Below are 23,788 nucleotides of genomic sequence, written 5' to 3'. Positions count from 1 at the left end.
AACAGTGACTAGGTTATGTGACAGGCTGACCAGTGGGGGACTCTGGTAGCAGTGACACTGACTCTTACATAGCACTGTGTCCTAGGCTGTGTCCTAGGGACTTCAAGTACATTAACTTGTATAAACTGCCCACCAGCCAAATGATATAAGGCTGTCATGGTCCCCATTCATAGCTGAGCAAAATGAGGGGTGCAGCCATTAAGTGCTTGATGAATATTATACAGCCAGAGCATGGTAAAGCCAAGAACAGGAGGCAGGCAGTGAGGTCCCAGAGCCCCTACTTAGAGGAGGCAACATCTAAACTAAGACATGATGGCAAATACGAGTTTGTCAAACAGCTTTTGGGCAGAAAATTTCTAATCAGCAAATGCAAAGCGGACAGGAATAAACTTCCAGTAACTGCGAAAAGCCAAAATGACTGATGGGTAGGGGGGAGATAGGGGGGAAGAACAGCACAGAAGAAGACAAGGTCAGATTATGAAAGATGTCATTGGCCAGAATGAGAAGGCTAGATTTTATTCTACTGATCTGCAAGCCACTGGGGGTTGGAGGAGTACGCAGGTGAAAGATTTCACTTTTGCTTTCCTTTTGATGGCCTTCCCCAGGGGTGTGTGTTAAACACAGTTACAACAAGAAATTCAACCAGAAACTGAAATCTGAGAGTTATCTGAAGGGCCCAGTGCTCTAAATGCTGTATTTTTGGACATTTCACTAATATTCTATGCAAACAGGCTTTGAGGTGACTGCATCACATCTATTTCTCTGCTCATAAGCCTCTTCCTGCTGAAGCCAGCTCTCCTTGGCAGTTACTTGGCTGATGACCTGCCGCCACCTTAGCCACAGGCTCAGCAATTTGTGTTAGCCTTGCTGCATTACCCTCGCACCCCACGGCCCAGGGAACAGCACTTGGTCTCTGGAGTTCTCACTCCCCTCCCCAGTGGGTCAAGATTGCTTACCCTGCCTGGGGAGACCTGGGAAGACTGTAATTGCTCCAGGTGTATTCATGAGTGTGACTTAGGAAGTGCAGCCTGGTTAGGGGAAGAGGAGGATACCCAGGAAACAGACATGCTATGAAACATCACTTACATCCTCATAAACCAGAGAGGATTAAAAGAGCTCTTTTACATGAAGCATTTGCCCTCCTCAGAGGCATTGCTATTATCATTAGCCTGCATCCCAAGGAGGGAGGATCTACAAGGAACAACTCATCTCTGAAGCCCTTGAGATGTAACTATTTGCCTTTTATCCTGACCAATTCATCTCCTCGCAGAAAGTACCAAATCCTCCCTACACTAAGCATAATTTTAATGAGGGGTAAAGGTAGAAGCACTCCACACTGAGTCTTCCCAGTAGCAATCAGATCACCTTATAGGGTGTGGCCTTTGCACCCACTAAATGTAGTATTTGTGGAACAGTAAATCTAAGCACCTGCCCTCCCACAGTGAAAGCTAAAGATGTCCCAGGAGGGTTTTCCAACGTGGTAGCAGGTAATCATATTATCTTGGATCAGAGCAGTCATGTGATCTTGATTCAGCCCATAGAACACTTGCTTCCCTGAGATGCTGACTCTTGACAGAGTGACACAGGACTGGCAAGAAATGAGTATCCACCGATCTCCACAGGGCCCTGGAAGGATCAATGAGCAGAACCTGCTACTCAGACCTTCTAGAAGCAGTCTGGTACCTGCTGCCTCCAGGCCTAGTGCTCCAACCCTCATTTCAATCTAACACGGCAATCCTAAGACCTTCTTAAAAGATAATCAGTCCCATTTTGCTAAAGGTTGCCAAAATTTCTGTCATGTACACTAAGGATCTCAACCCGACACAATGAACATTTTGGGGATGACAGGTGTCTGTAGTACTACTATGCCATAAAGATAAACTTGAGTCATTTGTAGGAAAAAGGATTCACCTTGGGACCATCATGTTAAGTGAAATAAATCAGACACACAAGCTTAAAGTCACATGATTTCTTTCATATGCAAAACTCAAAATATAAATAAAGAGCAAAATATAAGACAATTGGAAACAGGGAGATAGATCTTTTGCAAAGGGTAGGAGACCAAGAGATGGAAAGGGGAGGGAGGGAAGAGGAAAGGGAGGAAAAAAAAACTAAGATGTGCCATGTACGTGTACCAACTCCCATAATGAACGTATCATTACACACTCCAAACATGTACTAATAAAAACAAAAATTTTAAAAATACATGACCAAAGGGAATGGGGTATTTTTTTCTCTCACACTGACGAAGCCCAAAAATTGGGCACTCCCTGGTTATACAGTGGCATCATGATGTTAACAATGGCTCAGTTTCCTCCCACCTTTCTGCTTCTCTATGAGTAATTCATACATCCATCTACCAGGTCTCTTAGGATCACAAACTGTCACTGTAACACTAACCGTCCAAGCCATGTTCCAGGCAGGAATGAAGGAGAAGAGGCCAGGAAAAGGTTTCCTGCCAACTGGCAAGTAGCCTGCTTGGAAGGACTGGCTAGAAGTGACTTTGACTCACCCTCATTGACTAACCCTGCCTTAAGGGAGGCTTGCAAATACATTGGGGTTTTTTGTTGTTTTTTTTTTTTTTTACATTGGTGTTTTTTAGATTAGGTATCTTGAACAATGCTAAGAGCATTTTAAACTTTTTTTATTTTAAAAAGCAAAACAGCAAAAAGGATAGAAGTGATACAGAATTTCAAAAATAGTAGGAAATTAATATTAGTTAATATATTGCATATTGTTATCTTAGAAGCAGTTGTTCAGGTTGCAAGATCTGGGCATAAAAATGATCAAACGATCAATGACAGCACAAACTGTTCTTTTTGGTGAACTAACAGAAATTAGTAGTATAGTTATCTGCCTTGCACACACATACATACACACATTTACGTATGTACACCTACATACACACAACCTTTTCCTTTCTTCCTTTTCTCCTTTTCCCTATCCCAGTTGTTCTTTCCTTTTGAGCACTTTCTTTCCCTTTCATTATTACAATAATATCTATTGTACATTTTGGATCTTATTGTTCTTTTGGTTTGTTATTTTTTTACACAAGGGAGACAATATGATATTTATAAATTGGGTTTGATTTATTTCATTTATGAGTATGGTCTTAAGTTACTTCCATTTACCTGTAAAAGCCTCAATATTATCCTTTTTATAGCTGAGTAAAATTCCACTGTATAAAAACACCACGTAAGAGTGTAGATTTTAAGCAGCTGTGGCTTGAACAAAGGGCAAGGGACCCAGGGAGAGAACCAGCCAGGCAGCATCTGCCAAGGTCCACGCCATGTTGGAACTTAGAGGGCTGGGCAACAAAGGAACCCGCTCACCTCCCTTGTAAGCAGCCACGAGCCTATCAGCACATGGGCTGAGAATCAAACATCCCTCCCCAACCCATTAGCAAATGGGAGCCAGAAGTCTGAGCATCTCTTGGGAGGGTGACTGTATGCAATATAGCAAATATGGGGATTTCCTTCTACCATCTCTTTGAAGGCAAATATTGTTATCACTGTTTTGCTTTGTTCTGATTAATTGTATTGCTCTATTCAATACTCTGGTTTGATAGGTTTTATGATGTTCTGTATTAGGTTTGACTTAGCTATACCTGACTGAAAGGACAACTATTGTGAAGATAGAAATATATTATGATACTTATTACTGTTATACCAGTAACCTGCTGTGAAGTTCTATACCAATTTCACTGCACTGTCTCAGTTGGCTTTGTTCTATCTTGCTCTGAGGTATTTTACTACCTTCAAAATAATTAATAAAAAGAATATAGATTTTAAGTATTCTTACCCTAAAAAAGAAAAATAACATGTGAGATAATTTATATGTTAATTAGCTTAATGTCATTCAACAATATTTCAAAGTAACATGTACAAAGTACATATATACAACTTTATTTGCCAATTAAAAATAGGGAAAAAAATAAAAAATGCCTTAAAATTTACAGTAAAATAAAAATTGGGCAAATTGCCATACTCAAATATACAGGAGTCTTATCCTAACCAAAAAAAAAAAAAAAAAAGGAGAAAATGAATATGGGTTAGACAAAAGGAAACCTCTTTCACACTTTCCAGCCAGTTGCTAAGATCTAGGGACCTCTCTCATCTTTCCTCTTATCAGCTTTTGTAGGTCAAGCCTGCTTGAAAAGGGTCCCTGCTCGAAACTCTAATTATGAAGAAAATGTCAGAAAACCTCACTTCAATAAACCTGACTTGGAATCATGGTTGTACCATTATCTTTACTGAACGATTTTGACGAAGACGATCATCCTCTGGATCCTTGATTGCTGTTATGGCTTTTGTTTACATGTCCTCCCAAAGCCTCAGATGGTCATAGGTGGGACTTTTCAAGAGGTGGCTGGATCTACAGTGTGTGATGCTGGGACTGATTCATGGTGCAAGGCTAGGCTTACAGAAACTAGGATTAAAGGTTGAGGGCTGCCGACCTAAGTGGCCTGGATAAGATTTAAGGAATAGAAAGAACTGTGGCATCATCCTTGTTGATTTGCTACCTTCTGCCTGCCATGAACTGCTTACTCCTCTGTGATGCCTCTCTGCCAAGCCAGCCTGCCTTGAAGCCAGCTGATTATGGACTGAAACCTCTACAAATTGTGAGCTAAATAAACCTGTCCTCCTTTAACTTTGGGCCTCAACAACAAGAAAAGTAACAAAGACAGTTGCCTAAAACACAAAGTTTGCTCTGCCAGGGAAGACTAATCCAGGAACAACTCAAGGTATAATATGAAAGGTATGATATGAAATTGGCATTTCCAAGAGCTGGAGGCTCTAAATGTCCTTCAATGAGCAACAAAATAAAAGGGATTTGCTAGTAGTGAATGAACATAATTTTTAAAGTTCTTTTCAGCTTTTGCCTCTAAAAAGAGTCTGAATTGTGGTCTTGATCGGAGCTGTATCTCCCTAGATTTCCTGAGAAATTAGAAAACTCTTGTGATCCAACATACCTGGGGAACCTGGGCACAAGGTGGAACATTGCATTTCAGGGCCAAAATACCTCAGGATCGTTTTTGAAGAGAATTCTCCATTTGTTCTCTAGGTTCTTGAACATTCTGCAAGCAGAAGTCTGGCTGTCTTTGCTCCGCCACCTTTCCTAGGAGGTTTACGTGGAGAACAATCTTGAAAAGTATAGTGTTTCACTCCAGAGCAAAGAAGAAGTTTACTTTCTTAATAATCGCCTCTCTTAGGGGATGGGGGTTTAGCTTAGCAGCATAAGCGCCTGCCTTGCAAGCAGGCAGTCGTGAGTTCGATCCCTGGTACCAATAAAAACGAAAAAGACAAAAAAATAATAATAATCGCCTCTCTTTAGAGCTAAGAGCTGCCATGCTTATTGCCTATTTTGAACGATTTGGGCTCTCAAAGCTCAGAGTAGCTCTCCTGTATCACAGACCACCACCTGTGCTGATATCACCTGGGCTTTTCCACATCGTCTTGTGGGAATGGAGTTCAAATGCTGATTGGCTACTGATATTGGGAGGAGTAATAAAACTTTTATTCCTTGACTAGGAGTCCACCTACATTCATGAAACTGTAGTAGGTAAACACAATAGCTTGCAAGAAAGGTAAAATCTCAGACCATTCAATTCATGCCCGTTTCTTTCATCATCTTTCCCTTCAGATCCCAATCAAACTCCCAAGCTATAAATACCATATTTTTAGCTTCCACTCATCCCCCTTAAAATATTATCAGTTAATTAGAAAAATCCCAAAATACTTCTCTGTGTACTTTTTTTTAATTCTCTAGTTACAGAAATGATCTCTCCACAGACTTAGCCTTCTGTCATGTGCAAATCTTTGGCCTTATGTGGCTAAAGAAGACTAATATAGAGCGGAGATGCACTTAGCTGCATGGCAGAGCACTTGACTGGCACATGCAAAACACCAAGTTCAATCTCCAGCCACAAAAAAATAAAACTTATTTGTCCATAGTGATGGACATTTCTTGTGGGACTCATCCATACCCACATAAAGCACAGAGAGAGAGAGAGAGAGAGAGAGAGAGAGAGAGAGAGAGAGAGACTAAATGTCAAATCCAAGATTTCCTAGAAAAAGCCATGGCAGATGTATATTTATCTGTGCCATCCATACTCCCACCTTACCAGGCCAAAATGTCAATGGTTTCTTTTCTTTTTAAAAGAAATGGAAAGATAAGAGGGATGGGAGTGTAAGGAACAGGCTAAGTGACGGTGGTTGAAGTGGTCCAAGCTGTTTGAATTTTCAATATTAAAAATTTCAGCCACCTGAAATACACAAAAAGACTGATAAGAAATAATCTACTCTTTGTTATGCTAAGCAATCTGTTGTCATCTGTCAGGGCTATCGAAGAAACCAAACACTAAGAAGTAATAAAACAGAGAGCATTGCCTCTGCTGATTCCATTCATTTCCGACCCATCTGCACCCTACATACATCAGATATTCAGCCTGCAGAGAGCAAATGCACGGGTGTTTCAACTGTCAAACCCAGCAATCCACCTCTCTCACAATCCATTATCTTCAGAGAAATAATAAAGATCTTATACCCATGAGCACATCCACATTGGAAAACAGTTTTCTGTAATTTGTTTTATTTCGTTTTGTTTCCTACAAAAGGTTTTGAATAGAATTGCTAAGTTTTAGAGTTCAATTTACTTTGGAGATCTTCCTGAACTGACTCTGGAGATGTTTCATATGAAAAAGATGAGGCACAGAGCGGGCTACTGGCCTATATAGAGCACACAGAGTGTCTCCTCAGCCATAAAACTTTCTACAACTGTCTCACTGCCTCAGTTTTCCATTACCTCAGGACCTTTGCACATGTGATTTTCTCTGCCTGATATGCTCTTCCCAAGCCATATCTGCATGACACTCCTTAACCTCCTTTAAATGTCTTGGTGAGCCTTTCTCAAATATCCTAATTTAAAGTGCACCCACCCGCACTTTCTGTCTCCTCTGCCTTGTTTTCTCCATAGAGAAGTCACCTTCTTACACGGTCTTTAATTTGCTTATTTACTGCCTGTCTTCTCACATCAGAACATAAGCTTCGTGCAGACGGGTTTTTGCCAGTATAACTAGTCATCATAACGTCAATTAGTGTTTAGTGGAAAAATGAATGAAGTGCTCCAATAAATCTGTATCTAAAGGTCTCAATTCCATTAGGGAATGGATTTCAACAAAAAATCTCAAGAATGGAGTGCAGACTAGGGAGAATCAGGGAGTTTGTGCTGACTTAGCTCCAGCCAGTCACTGACATATGACTTGGTTGCTCTGAATTATATTAAAAAGAAAGCTAAAATTGCCACTTCAGGGCACGCAGGCAAAATCCAATGATTTTTATATATAGGAAAAATAAATTTTAATTGAATAATGAGCACTTCCACTGCTCAAGTTGAGTTAATTGTTCGTATGACACAACCTTGTGACTTCTAAAGACCCAAACTCTCTGAAAGTGGATACAATGTGAGAGAACACAGGAAAAATTCCCCTCCCTGTATTTTTTCTCAGGCAGCCCTGCACAGCTGAGATGGAAGAAGAGACTTCAAGGACTTTGTCCAGCCTAAATAGCTAAGTTAGTAACTGAACAGCTGATTCAAGGAGGTTCAGCTACATTCTAATATCAACAATAAATATGCATTAATAAAAAACTTTAATTGACAGAAGAATCAGTTCGCTCAGTCTTGAACTCCAAGCTGTATGGAAGCTTCTCAAATGGAAGACCAGGTCCAAGAACTTCCCTAGGTTCACCAGAGCTGAATGGGGAGACCATAGCCCACCATCCCAGGGTCAGTAGGAACATTCACTGCTGGACATGTCCCCTATCAACCCAGACTCCAGCAAAATCAGTTTGCCAGTCCAGTAGACTTCATGTGGGGTAACATCCTGGGGGAATTAAACATGTCTCCAAGGGATTGGCAGCCATGAATAATTGTAAGGAAACCAAATTCCAGATTTCCCACTCCCTTCTCTATTCCTGACCTCCCTGTGGCTTCTGGCTGGTCTACTGTCCCCTCTCTCTCCTCTCCTCATGCAGTCACCCATAGCCCATTGCAGAATGAAGGCTAGGCCGCCCAGCCAGCATGGCCTTTCCCATGCTCAGTCTAAACACTAAGCAAGGAAAAAGGAGGGAAGGTCAGCAGCCAGGAAGACATCAACTTTCTCAGTACTCACCATAAGTAAGAGCAAATTGTAGGGTCAAAGAAGAGATATTGGGGGGTTGGGCATAGTGGCACACACCTATAATCCCAGCACTCTAGGAGGCTGAGGCCAGAGGATTGCAAGTTCAAGTTCAGCCTGTCAATTTAGCAAGCACCAAAATAAGCAGTAACAATTTTAAAAGAGCTATGGATATAGTTCAATGCAAAGGTTCTAGTCAATCTCCAGTACTACAAAAAAAGAAAAGCAAAAAAAAAAAAAAAAGAAAAGAAAAGACAAGGTATTTGGACCACATTAGGAAGTTCTGAATTCAGATATCCAAAACTTCTACTTGATGTTTTTCTTCTTCTGTCCCCAACCTGCATCAGAGAAAGCGAGGCTGCCGAGGTCAGAATAAAGTAAAGAAACCAGTCGAGGCCTTATTTCACTCACACACCAGGCACTATCTTCTTCTTAGCAGACTTTCTATCTTAGTCAGTACTAGAGTGAGTCAGAAGTGCACACTTAAATTGAAAAATATAGTCACACTGTTTCGGCAGGAAGTAAGTAGCTTTGGCTATTGAGTTTGACCACAATGTATGATCAACAGAAATTAAAATCTGCTATTTCATGGTGCCAAATAAATGCTTCTAAAGTTTTAGTAATTTATATAAAAATACTGCATTGGCGAAGGTGTTTTGCAATGACCAGTATTTTTCTTTCATAATCCTAAAAACACTAGTATTAAAGAATATAAATTTAAGTTTAAAAAGTATAATTAGTAATAATTTGATAGGGACTAATGCTTTTCAGTATAATTCTGAGAAATTAAGAGAGTAAATGAACGTAATGACCAGATAATCAATCCTTTACAATTTGGATTATTTCTGATTCATTAGTTTTAATAAAATTGAAAAAGTACCTGAGTTTCCCAGTGATATATCATTATTAACATTATTAAAATAATTTTTCAATGTATCACTCTGGGATTGCTAACCTATAATCATGAAGAAATAAAAATAATATAATAACCCTTTTCCATTGCAATTTACATTACATGTGGATTTAAAATTTTTATCTACAAATATAAAGTTAGTGTTTCACCCTGTTACTTTCAAGAAACTAGTAATATTTATTTACAACTACAAGAAATACTAGTCAGATTTCCAAGATTTCCAATTATGACAGTTAGGAGATACATTTTTAAAAGTATATTTTTATAACTAATATCAATATTGTGCTGCTATCCTAGTGGTAGTATATAGAAATGTTAATAACAATTATAACATTAACTTAAATAAGACTTTTTAACACTTATAGCTTTATGGCCATAGAACATAAAATATTCAATCTTAATTGGTGCAAATTTTGTTTTAGAAAAATACACTATGATGATCAAAAAGTTTTTAAGCAAAAATAATTATACGTTAAAATAAGACTTTTTGGTGTAGAATAGATTAGGCAAATTCAGAGAAAAAAATAAAAGTGGAAATTTTTCAAATGCTAAGGAAAAACTTGTTCATATATTTATAAATGGATAGTGATGATATCAAAGTCGTATGGTATTTAGATTCTAATGCACAAAGTTAAAAGACAAATTTAAGAGATTTACTTTTAAATGTCAATATGAAGCTTGAAGTCCTCTTTCACTTTTTTGTTTTTTGGGACTGCCATAATGAAGAATCACAAACAAGGTGCCTGAAAATGACAGAAATTCATTGTCCCACAAATTCTGGAGGCCAGAATTCTGAGACCAGCATGTTCCTTCTGATATCAGTAGAGGAGAATCCTTGCCTTTTCTAGCATCTGTTTTGTGTCAACAATTGGTAACACTGCCTGGTCTGTGGATTCAGCCTTGGCTAGAATAAACTTTGGCTTGTTGAGGCATCGTGCTAACACTCACCACTGCTGTCACATGGCTGTCTTCTCTCTGTGAGTCTTTGTGTCGTTTCTCCTAAGTATAACTCTTCTTACAAGTTCATATATGAAAATTCTTTAGAGAAAGAGGTTCAATATAAGATATAGGAATATTGTCAAGGGATGTATGAGGTAGACTTACTGGATCAGAATCAGAAGAGTCTTAATGGCCATCTATCAGATCAGAGACAAAAGAATCCAAAATGGCCATCTATGCACTGTAACATGGAGGATCCAGCAACAGTTGAAGGTCAAAGACCTGAAAGTTTACTGTAGAGTCACAAGCTGAAGACTCCATGCATTAAGCCTCAAGGAACTGAAAACCAGTGTCCAAAGGCAATGGCAAGACTGGAGTTCCTCCAAAGAAAATGGAGAGCACTTCATTCTTCTCTCCCCTTTCAGGCTGTCTAAAACTACAAGCTTATTGGTCAGTGCCACCCACACATCTGGGGTGAGTCTTCCTCCCTCTGCATGCTGGTCTATAAATTAATCATCCACAGACATCACCAAAATTTAATAATCTGCCTGGTGGTTCTTCCTTAAATCTTGTTGACCTATCACACTTAACAATCAAAGGTTGTACTGGATTAGGGGCCCACTCAATTCCATTATGATCTCATGTCACTTGAATTCACTCAGTTCCTTTCTATCTACCTCCTCTCCTCATCCCCATCAACAAGTACATACTTGATTAAGTTCATTTCTTTTTTTTTTTTTATTTAAGAGGAAAAAGAGAAAAACACAAAACAAAACAAAGCAGTGTAAGGTTACACATAATACATAACTACAAAAAAAAACATAACAGTAAGAAATCACCTGTTAATAGATTACATAATATCATCTTGGAAATAGTTGCTCAAATCACAGTATCAAAGAATACAAAGTAGACATTCAAACGGAGAGACTGCAAACAGCTGTGTTCAATGATCCAAAAACATTAATATAGTCAGCTATTTAACATCCCTAAACACACTTGTTGTTATATCCGTTAGAGCTCTTTTTTTTTTCCCCTCCCTCTCTTTTTTATAACAAAATTTATACATTTTGGATTTTATTACTCCTCAGTTCTCATTACTCTCTTGGGGGGGAGAGAATAAAGTCAAATATGGCAAAACAAAGCTGTAAGTCCAAACCAAGGATAGACATAGCACATGATGTAGAACAGAGTACAAGGTCATCAACAATGGTTATCAACATTGTCTCTTGTTTCCTTAAAAGGAATTGTCCATCTCATTAGATATTATAAAGCCGGACAAAACAGTGGAGAACAAGACCAATAAAACTTAGGCATTGTGAACATTACAGGACTTCCAAAGGAGACAATAGTCAAACCAAAATGGGCATCTTTGTGAATCTTATTGCCTTCAAATTAGTTGCCTATACCTTCAAACTTGCTACTATCGCACAGAATGGAACAGAGTCTAATCAGTCAAAACAAGATCTTGGGAGTATTACAGGACTTCAAAACAAGTTAATAGGAGATCAAAAAGAGTTACTACTATATATCCTAATTTTTTAAGTTTTTCCCTTAATTAAAATAAACATAAGAAATAGCTAAATAATTTTTTTTAAAGAATAGTAGTTACCATAGTGTCTGTCTTTTTCCTTAAAATATTTGGATAAAACTTCATATACTATAGCTTCAAATATTTCCATATCAAAAAGCCCAGAGTAAAGCCTTTCTAATTAATAAGTGAAAATTTTATAAGGCTTCAAGGCCACATAATGGGGAATCATGATTATCACATATTTTTATATATTTGAATCATTACTTACATTAGGGAAACTATTCGGTATTCATACATGCGAGATTGATTTATTTCACTTATGAGTATGGTCTCAAGCTGCGCCCATTTATTGATAAATATCTCAATGCGATCCTTCTTTATAGCTGAATAATACTCCATTGTATAGAAATACCACAACTTTTTTATCCATTCCTCAGTTGATGGACACTTGGGTTGTTTCCAAGATCTGGCGATTACAAATTGTGCTGCTATAAACATAGGTGCACATATATCCCTGTGGTATGATGCTTTCAGTTCTTCTGGGAATATGCCTAGAAGTGGAATAGCTGGAATAAATGGGATTTCCAATCCCAACTTTTTGAGAAACCTCCAGACAGATCTCCACAAAGGCTGTACCAGTCTACACTCCCACCAACAGTGCAGGAGAGTTCCTTTTTCCCCACAGCCTCTCCAGCATTTGTTGTTGTTGGTTTTCTTGATCCTGGCCATTCTTTCAGGAGTGAGATGGTATCTCAGTGTGGTTTTAATTTGCATTTCTCTAATGACCAATGATGATGAGCATTTTTTCATGTATTTATTTGCCATTTGCATTTCTTCATCTGAGAATTGCGTATTCATCTCAGATGCCCATTTTTGGATTGGATCTTTGAATTTTGAAGGTCTGAGTTTTTTTAATTCTTTATATGTTTTAGACAAGAGTCCCTTGTCTGAGAGAGAGTTCACTAAAATCTTTTCCCAGTTTGTGGGTTTTCTTTTCACTATGCTGGAGATTTCTTTTGACATGCAAAAACTTTTTAATAAGAAGTGGTCCCAGTTATTGATTCTGGGAAGTATTTCCCGTGCAGTTTGAGTCCTATTCATGAATTCTCTACCTACTCCTATGTCTCCAAGGTTTCTACCCAATTTGTCTTCCAATAGATTTAGCGTTTCTGTTTTAATATTCAGATCTTTGACCCATTTAGATTTTAATTTAGTACATGGTGATAGACATGGGTCTAGCTTTAGTTTTTGGCAAATGGAGAGCCAGTTTTTCCAGCACCATTTATTAAAGAGACTGTCGTTCTTCCAGTGAACCTGCTTGGCTCCTTTATCGAAGATAAGGTGGTTGAGTGTGTTTGTAGTTGTGGTTGTATCTTCTAATCTATTCCATTGATCTTCAGCTCTGTTTTGATTCCAATACCATGTTGATTTTACTACTGTTGCTTTGTAGTATAATTTCAAGTCAGGGATTGTGATGCCTCCTGCTTTGTCTTTGCTGCTTAGAATTGCTTTTGTGATTCTAGGTCTCTTCTGGTTCCAGATGAAATTTAGGAGTGATTTCTCTAGATCTATAAGGTATGTTGATGGTATTTCTATTGGGATTGCATTGAATCTGTATAAGAGTTTTGGGAGAATGGCCATCTTCACAATGTTTGTTCTTCCTATCCATGAGCAAGGGATGTTTTTCCATTTTCTGAGATCATCTTCAATTTCCTTTTTCAGTGTAATATAGTTTTCACTGTATAAGTCTTTCACTTCTTTCGTAAGAGTAATTCCTAAATATTTCATTATTTTGCTTGCTAATGTGAATAGTCCAGTTTCCCTTATTTCCCTCTCTGTGGTTTTGTTGTTTGTGTATAGGAATGCTATTGATTTCTGAGTATTGATTTTGTATCCAGCCACATTCCTGAATTTATTTATTGTATCTAAGAGTCTTTCAATGGAGCTTAGGGGGTCTTCTATGTAGAGTATCATGTCATCTGCAAACAATGACAACTTAACTTCTTCTTTTCCTATCTTTACCCCTTTTATTTCTCTTTCTTGCCTAATTGCTCTGGCTAGTACTTCCAGTACTATATTAAATAGGAGTGGTGATAAAGGACATCCTTGTCTTGTGCCTGATTTTAAAGTAAAGGCTTTCAATTTTTGGCCATTTAGTATGATGCTGGCTGTTGGTTTGTCATAAATGGCCTTTATTATATTGAGGTAAAGACCATCTATTCCAATTTTCTGTAGAGTTTTTATCATGAATAAATGTTGGATCTTATCGAAGGCTTTTTCTGCATCTATAGAAATGATCATGTGATTCTTATTTTTGGCTTTATTGATATGGTGAATTACATTTATTGATTTGCGTATATTGAACCATCCTTGCATTCCTGGGATGAATCCCACTTGGTCATGGTGTATAATCTTCTTGATGATTTGCTGGATCCTATTTGCCAATATTTTATTGAGGATTTTTGCATCTGTGTTCATTAGGGAGATCGGTCTATAGTTCTCTTTTTTAGTTGGGTCTTTCTCAGGTTTTGGTACTAGAGTGATATTTGCTTCCAGGAATGACTTAGGCAGGATTGCTTCCCTTTCAATTTCATTGAATAGTTTGAGGAGTGTCGGCATTAGGTCTTCTTTGTATTTCTTGTAGAATTCTGCAGTGAATCCATCTGGGCCTGGGCTCTTCTTGGTGGGTAAGGACTTAATTACATTTTCAATTTCAGTAACCGAGATTGGGTTATTCAACAGTTTTACATCCTCTTGATCTAGCTTTGGCACTTCATATGCTCCTAAGAAACTGTCTATTTCTTCTGTGTTATCAAACTTTTGAGAGTAGAGGTTTTCAAAATAGGTGTTGATGATCTTCTGTATTTCTATTGGGTCTGTAGTGACTTCTCCTTTTTCATTTCTTATTGCATGAATTTGAGCTTTTTCTTCCCTTTTTTTAATAAGGTTGGCTAGGGGCTTATCGATTTTATTTATTCTTTCAAAGAACCAACTCTTTGATTTGTTGATCCTTTGGATTGTTTTCTTAGTCTCTATTGCATTGATTTCTGCTCTGATTTTTATAATTTCCTCTCTTCTTTTGGCTTTGGGCTTGACTTGCTCTTCCTTTTCTAGCTGTTTGAGGTGTAGCATCAAGTTATTTATTTGTATTCGTTCTGCTTTCCTGATGTGGGAACTCAGTGCAATAAATTTTCCTCTCAGAACGGCTTTCATTGTATCCCACAGATTCTGGTAAGTTGTATCTGCATTTTCATTTTCTTTTAGGTATTGTTTGATTTCTTCTTTAATTTCTTCTGTGACCCACTGATTACTCAAGAGTGTGTTATTCAGTTTCCATGTGTTTGTGGGATTTTTGCAGTATCTTTTATCATTAATTTCTAATTTCAGAGCGCTGTGATCCGATAACATGCAAGGGATGATTTCAGCTCTTTTGCACTTGTTTAAATATGTTCTATGAGCTAATATATGGTCTATTTTAGAAAATGATCCATGTACTGCTGAGAAGAATGTGTATTCTGATGTTGTTGGGTGGAACATTCTGTATATGTCTATCAAACCCATTTGTTCACAGGTATGATTCAGTTCTGTTATTTCTTTACTCATTTTCTGTCTGGTCGATCTGTCCCTTGGTGTCAATGGCGTATTAAGGTCTCCCGTTACAATTGTGTTACTGATAATTTGAGTTTTCATTTCTGTTAATAATTGTTTTATATAACTGGGTGCTCTGGAGTTTGGTGCGTATATATTTAAGATAGTTATCTCTTCCTCTTGGAGTTTTCCCCTTACGAGTATGTAGTGGCCTTCTTTGTCCTTTATGGTCATTGTTGGTTTAAAGTTCACGTTGTCTGCAAACAGAATGGCTACTCCTGCCTTTTTTTGGATTCCTGCTGCATGAAGAATTGTTTTCCATCCTTTGACTTTCAGTCTGTGAGTATCCTTCTGGGTTAGATGGGTTTCCTGTAAACAGCATATGGTTGGATTTTGTTTCTTGATCCATTCTGCTAGTCTGTTTCTTTTGATTGGTGCATTGAGACCATTTACATTAATGGTTATTACTGTTAAATGTTGTTTAATTATAGGATTCTTATCTCTCTGCTGTTGCATCTTTATCTTTCTGTTCTGTTTAATTATTTGCTTTGCTTAGTGGTTTTTTTCCTTTGTGTATCTAAACTGTCTTTCAATATTTTTTGCAGGGTTGGTTTGGTGTTCATGAAGTTCTTCAGCTGTTCTTTGTCATGGAAGTATCGTATTTCACCATCTATTTTAAATGATAGTTTTGCAGGATATATCAGTCTAGGTTGGAAATCATTTTGCTTTAGGATCTGGAATACTTCACTCCATGCTCTTCTTGACTTTATTGTTTGTGATGAGAAGTCTGCTGTGATTCTGATAGGTTTTCCTTTATAAGTGATCTGTCTTTTCTCTCTGACAGCTTTTAATAATCTATTCTTGTGTTGGATTTCTGGGATGGTGATTATTATATGTCTGGGTGTAGTTTTATTTTGGTTATGACTATTTGGAGTTCTATATGCTTCACTGATCCTGATGTCAGTTTCTGATCTCATGCTTGGGAAGTTTTCAGCTATTGCTTCTCTAAATATCCTCTTGATATCCTTTATGTTGTCTCCTTCTTTTTCATTAATCCCTATCATTCTTATGTTATTCTTCTTTGCATCATCTTGCAGTTGTTGAATTGTTGTTTCCTGATTCCTTGTTATTTTTAAAAGATCTTTCCTTTCCTGTTCACTTGCTGCAATCCTGTCTTCAAGGTCTGAAATTCTATCTTCACTTTCATTAAGGCGGTTTTTACAACTTTCAGTGGAGTTTTTTATTTCCTGTGTATCTCTGTGCATCTGCATTATGTATTCTGTTTGTTTCTTATATTGCTCGTCTAGGGATTCTATCTTTTTGTTTAATTCCTCCAATTTTTTATCTGTGTTTTCTTTAGATATATTTAGAATCTCTTTCATTTCTTTTATCATTTCTTCTTTTATCTGGGAAATTATTTCGAGTTTGAATTTCTTTAAAGCTTCCTGGAGTTGCTTGTCAACTTCAGTAGCTATTGTGTCTAATATATGAGGAGGATGGGATATATTTTCTTCTAAATACACTTCTCCTAGGGTTTCCTGAGATGGGCTGGAGGTTTGAGGTTGTAATTTGGTCTTTCGCTTTGTCATTTTCCTATATTTCTGTGTTTCAAGTGTTATTTGAAAGCCTCCTCAGGATCTGTTGAAAATCCCCTTCTATGTTTGCAGCTACTGAGACTCTGGCACCACTCTACCCCAGGCCATTGGGCCTGCAGAACCAATGGCCCTTCTCTGCTTGTTCAGAACTCCGCGGTTCCAGACAAGCTGGGCCTCAGGGACACTGTGCGCCCACCTGCCCCTTGGTAGATCCACAGCTCTTGGATCGCAGCCGGGTTAGGGTACTCACCACAGACCGCAGTGCCTCAGGAGCCTGTGATCCCTCCCTGCTTGCAGAGATATCCACAAACCTCCAGACAAAGGAAGGGCCTCCTGCGGGCACTCCGGATCTACCCCGCTCCTCCTCTGCACGCAGATGGCTATGCGTGGCTGGGCTCAGGCCGAGGTGCCTCAGGAACCCGGGACCCCTCCTCCTCCAGACAAAGGAAGGGGCCTCTGCAGGCGGCTCCGGATCCGCGCAGCTCCTCCTCCGCACACCGATGGCCAGGCGCGGCTGGGCACAGGCCGAGGTTCCTCAGGAACCCGGGACCCCTCCTCCTCCAGACAAAGGAAGGGGCCTCTGCAGGCTCTCCGGATCCGCGCAGCTCCTCCTCCGCACACCGACGGCCAGGCGCGGCTGGGTACGGCCGAGGTGCCCCAGGAACCCGGGACCCCTCCTCCTCCAGACAAAGGAAGGGGCCTCTGCAGGCTCTCCGGATCCGCGCAGCTCCTCCTCCGCACACCGACGGCCAGGCGCGGCTGGGTACGGCCGAGGTGCCCCAGGAACCCGGGACCCCTCCTCCTCCAGACAAAGGAAGGGGCCTCTGCAGGCTCTCCGGATCCGCGCAGCTCCTCCGATTAAGTTCATTTCTAAACTTAAATGATATAAGTACTGACAAATATAAGGAAATAGTGATGTTTTTCAACAAAATTTATTTTCAGAATTTAAACATTAATCATTCAGAACCCACAGAAGCCCTCCATTACAACAGAATTCCTTGCTATAAATATTTTCAGAAATTAAGCCTCAAAAGTCAAGCTCAAAGGTGAATTATTCAGATGTATACATGCTCCAAGATCCAAAGAACTCTTCCTTCTTTTAATTGTACACTGTTTCTGGTGGCTGAAATATACTGCTAGATAAATTCCTTTAAATTGAAACCTATAATTAAAAATATCCCCTATGATGCTTAAATGCATGTATACATTATGTGCAATATACTTGACCCTATTTCCAAACATGGTCTGAGATACTGGGAGTTAGGACATCAACACATGTTCCTGTGGGACACAATTCGGCACAAATGTGTCAAAAGGATGCAAAACAGGAAGGTGGCTTTGCCCATCTCCAGAACCTGCACCTTTGCCTCAGCGACTGCCAGATGCACACAGTGGCGGCGGAAGTGGGGGGAGTACCAGATCAATCCACATGTTCATCTTTTCCAAAAAAATTTTTGTTTAATGTAACACAGAAGGAATAATAAAAACTCTTAAGGGACATTAAAAAGAAACAGAGAAAGGGAGTAAAAGAAGAGGATGAAAGTGTAACCTCACTCATCAAGAGGTGATAGATTCAAGAGAGGAGAGTCAGCAGGAACACCTGGAATCAACAGGTCACTATGACAATGTCACTCAGGTATCCACTGAGCTCCACACAAGAAGGTCACTGTTTTCCTTCATTTCTTTTGTTTCACAATAACATTTGCATTCTTGACTCCTTTTAGTAACCTTGTGCGTTCTGTACAGTGCAAGCCCTTTATTTGAGAACCTTTCTCCTCAAGAATCCCTAAGATTTCTCTCATTTTAAAACATGTAATTCCCATCCCTTTTCCACAGGTCACTTGCACAATGATTCAGAAGTCAGACGTTATGAATTAATGTTAGATCAAATCATATAAGAATTTTTAAAAAGCAGAAAAGAGAAACAACAAATGGACACTTGAATCTACTATCAAATTTATTCTTATCTTAATAGCAGGTCTATAATCATGTAGAAAAATATTGTTCATATTATGCTGGAAAAAACTGAGGGCCATATTATGAATCATTATCATTATTCATATTTACCATTTACCACGTGGAAGGGAGCAGAATGTAGTTAATGACAGTAAGTGTGAAGCCCAACTTTCTAGTCTAACATATTCTTAACAGGTTGAACCATTGGATATACATGCATGACTGTCCCATGTCCCCCAGTCAGACAGTTATATATTACCTCTGGTGGTTTAGAGCCACCTAGTAGTGAAAGACATGAGTTACAGCTCCATCATGAATGTGTTAAATCCAGGATCTTACATTTACTGTGTAACTTTGGATTATCTAATTATTTTGTGTCTCAGTTTCCTCATCCATAAGATCTATAATAATGATACTACCTCACAAGGTTATTCTGCAAATAAATATATGTCAAGTGCTTAAACCAGTGTCTGACACATAATAAAACCTATACAGACCTGTAAGACCTCGATACACAAACTTGATTCTTTCCACTGTTCTGGTTACAAAGTGAGTTGGATGAGAATCAAGTCAAATTTAATGATTAGGTTTAATGTTGACCTTATGAGAAAATTTAATAAGGCTTTTGTCCAGTTCAGTTTCCAACCAGAGTCATAGAGAGAACTGAGTTCATGAACTGAGGTATTACAAAAGTTTGTTGTTGTTGTTGCTATGATGATGATGATGATGATGATGATGATGATGATGATGAATGCAATCTACTGAGTTTTTCTAATGGTAAGCATTTCACTCACCTTATTTTTTCATCAACACAAAATAGCATAGCAATTAAGGATGAGCTGAGAAATCATACAGACTGACTTTGAATCTGAGCCTGGCTGCTTGCTAGGTATCTTACCCTGGATGCTCATTTGACATTTTCCAAGATTTAGTTTCCTCATAGCCTTGTCCAATAACCCATGTAATCCATTCAGCATAACACCTGGTGAACAATGTTCTGTTAATGCACCATCTTATAATCTATGACCCAGTGGAAGAAGTAGTTACATCAGTTTTGCAGATTTAACTCAGTTAAGTCACTTACTGGTACAGTGTCTCAACAGCTGATGTGTATTTGAATCTAGGATAAGAGCCAAGTCAGTTACCTGGTGTATTTGAATCTAGGATAAGAGCCAAGTCAGTTACCTGGCACCAAGTGCTCTGGTCAGCCCAATTGATGCTGAACTCCCAGCCTCTACAGATAATTTTGTTATATAGTCAGCTTTTCAGATCCTTCATACTTCAGAAATGTTGTACCCATCATTGACTGTTGGGGCTTTCTCAAAGCAGCAGAATATATTGAATGTTTCACCAGAACAAGGCACTTTTAGAAGTAAGGTGCTGGCTTGCTTGGACACCATGAGAAATCAAATTTTTAAAGTTTAGTTAAATGAAGAAAAATTATAGACTGCTTCTAAACCCAACCTGAAATTAATTGTGTGGCCTGCACATACAGATTATCTGAGACTCTTTTGAGTTCAGAAGTTCTAGTTTTATGAATTTATCATCCAGGTGGGGATATAATACCAAGATACATAATAAGGTTATTAGAGAATAGTTTGAGGTCCTTTATGATCCAAGGATAAAGACTTTGTGGAGGTGGGGGGGGTGCTTTAATCCATTTCTGAATGCCTAGTTGCAAGAATACCCTAAGGTACTTCTTTTAAGTACAGATTTCTAGGTTCCATTTGTGACCCTTTGAGTCACAATCCCTAGAGCAGTGATGGCAAAGCTTTTAGAGTTTCAGTGATACAAATATTCCACTATGGTACACATACCATAAGTTCACCACCACTGAGTCTGTCTTCCCAAAAAGTACCTATGATTCAGGAGCTACAGAGAGCTTAAAAACAATACTTTAGGGCAACTGGCCTCTGCCCTTAGTCACTTAGATTTAATGAGGGTGATGAGTGAGAGAATATTTTTTTAAGGCTCTGCAGGTGACTCAAATCTATCCAAATTGAAAAACACCAGGTTAGATCACTTAATTGTTGGAAATTTTTCTTTAGAAAAAGAATCAGATATTCATACATTCATTTCACCCACAGTAATATTTCAAGATCATATTATTTACAATAGTAAAAGGTAGAAGGAACCCACAATTTCATCAACAGTAAATGGAAAGATGAAATATGATCTATGCCTCCAAAGGAATATTATTGTACCTTAAAAGGAAGAAAATTCTGACACATATAGAACATAGATGAAACTTGAAGATCTTATGCTCAATACTATATAACTCTACATATACTAGGTACCTAGAGTAGTCTAATTCAAAGAAACAGAAGGTAGATAGGCAGTTGCCAGATGCAACCACCTGGGGGAAAAGACAAGTTGTTTAATGGGCATAGAGTTTCACTTTTATAAAATGAAAAGAGTTCTGGAAACTGGTGAATCTACTTAATAATACTGAACTATGCTTTTAAAAATGGTTAAAATGACTTCCAGGAGAACATGGCAGACAAATAACAGCAGCCATGAAAGCTCTCTGAGATTACCAGTTTAGAATCCAGGAGCAGTGCCGTGGGAGGAGTCCTAAGCAAAGGGAGATGTACCAAGCTGACCCAGGAACGAACTAAGCTGAGAGAAACCAACTGGAAATGCAATCCTGATGCTATAACAGGAATAGATAAAATCTCAGTGCGGAAGCTGGAGCCCACACCATTGGACCGTGATTTGAATTTCCTGCTGCCGATACTGCATCCCAATCCGCATGGCAGGGAGAGAGACGCACGAAAGCTCTGAGAGCTGGAATCGGTGAACCAACTGGCATTGAGAGCAGGACTGGCAGGGAGTCTTGCATCGACCTGTGGTGAGTGAGAGAAATGGGCACCCTTTCATAGACTAGGAGGCTCCAACAGAAGACATTCTGGGAACGAGCAGCCTAGCCAGAACAGGGCCCTGCAGTGACTTTAGTTGCATATTCCCCTCTCAGGCGGGAGAGGTGGGGAGCGCTTGGCCTGGTAATGCCCCGGACTAAGATCCAGTAGGCTAGTCCAAATCAGGTCCCTGTGCCTGGCGGTGCATCCTACCAGTGAAGCATTCAGTAGGTTGACCTGGAGGGGCGGGCCCAACAGAGGCTGCCAAGGTCTGTGTCTCCCTAGTACACTGCAGTGGATGGGAACACCTAGCCAGTGAATTCAAACAAACTGTAACAGACAAAGAGAAAAAAAAAAAAAAAAAACTAGGCCTCCTACATATGCATGTATGGAAGGAACAAAAAGTATGGGAAAAGGGAGCAACAAGAAAGGGTCCTCAGTCCCCAATCCTGAGAACACTGATGCAGGAAAGATAAATGCAAAAGAGAATGAAGACAGAAAACATGCAATATCAAATACGGCACCTATAGACATAAAGCGGTATCTCCGGAGCCTCATAGACGAGTTCAAAAATGAATTATTTAATGAAATAAAGCAAGAAATAAGTAGAATAGTTAGAGAAAAAATGCTAAGCACCGCCCAAGAAAAAACAGATGGTGGAATGGAAGAACAGAAAAAAAGGGGAGAATTGTTTGATGGAGAAAATAGAGAAAACATAGAATACGAGAAGCAGGTTTAAAGAGATTACCAGGAAACTAAAAACTCTACCGAAAGCTGGCATAACAGCTTGAAAGAAACTAAGGATAGATTATCAGAACTGGAGGACAGATTTGTAAGCTGGGAGCATGAAATGAAAAACTTCTTAAAAATAACAAGAAAACAAACAGCAATAATACAAAGACTAGGAGATGATAAGAGGATCTATAACTTAAAAATTAAGAACATGAAAGAAGAAGTAGGGACTCAAACAAATGAACTACAAAAGCTATTCACAGAAATAATTCAGGAGAATTTCCCTAATTTAGCAAAAGGTAAAGATACTCAAATGTATGAGACATACAGGACCCCAGCCACCTACAACCCAAACAGAGCTACACCCAGGCATATAATAATCAAAATTCTAAAATCCAATATAAGAACAGAATATTAAAAGCCGTCAAAGACAAGAAACAGATCACTTACAAGGGAACACCCATCAGAATTACAGCAGACTTCTCGGCACAAACCATCAAATCACGAAGAGTGTGGGGGGAAATAATTCAAGCTTTGAAAGATAATAACCTCCAGCCAAGATTGATATATCCTGCACAACTGTCCCTAGAAATTGATGGAAAAACAAGGTGCTTCCAGGATAAAGAGGAACTAGGCGAATTTGCAACCACGAATTCAACTCTAGAGAGATTACTGCAGGATATTCTAAAAACGAAAAATACCAAGATTCCAGAAATAGTGGCAGAGCGGCCACAATAAATGGAGCAGAAAGTGAAATGAAGAGGACAAACTGACAATTAATGACAGAAAAAGAGCTCAACAGAAATGAGGCAGAGAAGGTTGGATGGTAGGAACAGCCATTTTGGAGAAAACAAGACATCATAATAGGTAGTGCTGATTTAATATCCTCTTGTTTTGAAGTCCCATCAAGCTTTTGTTCTTCTGTGTCCATCGGTTTTAACAGGTTGTATCTTATTGGATTTTATTATATGTGATAATATAAGCAAAAACTTTTATAGACAAGGAGATTATACAGAAACCATTGTTCATTTTCTGTTAGTTGATTCTAAATACCCTGTAATACTATCATTCTCTTGAACGGTTTTACATTGTCTTGATGTGTTTGATGCTACAGTATACGAAGTTATACCAAAGATTTTAGGGGAAGAGACACTATGGTAACTACTATGTCGACTACTACTTATGTCGAGATTATCTTGTGGTGAAACACTGTTTTGCTTAAATGGCTATGTTTTGACCTGCGCTGTTTTGTTGTTATGCCCTCTTTTTTATCTCAATCTCCTTTTTATTATCTACTTTTTCAATTTTATCCTTTTAATTAAGGGAAAAATAAAAAATAGCAGGATATATTATAGTAGCCCACTTTGATTTCCTATTAACTTGATTTGAAACTCTGTATTGCTTTCACCATCTTGTTTTGACTGATTTTCCTGTATTCTGTTATGCTTGATAGTACCAAGTTTGAAAGTATAGGCAACAACTATGAAGACAATAAGATTC

Source organism: Cavia porcellus, unplaced genomic scaffold (genome assembly GCF_034190915.1).
Source record: "Cavia porcellus strain 051 isolate PalLab524CR breed Dunkin Hartley unplaced genomic scaffold, mCavPor4.1 scaffold_12, whole genome shotgun sequence".
NCBI lineage: Eukaryota > Metazoa > Chordata > Mammalia > Rodentia > Caviidae > Cavia > Cavia porcellus.
This window is presented reverse-complemented; position numbering follows the sequence as displayed.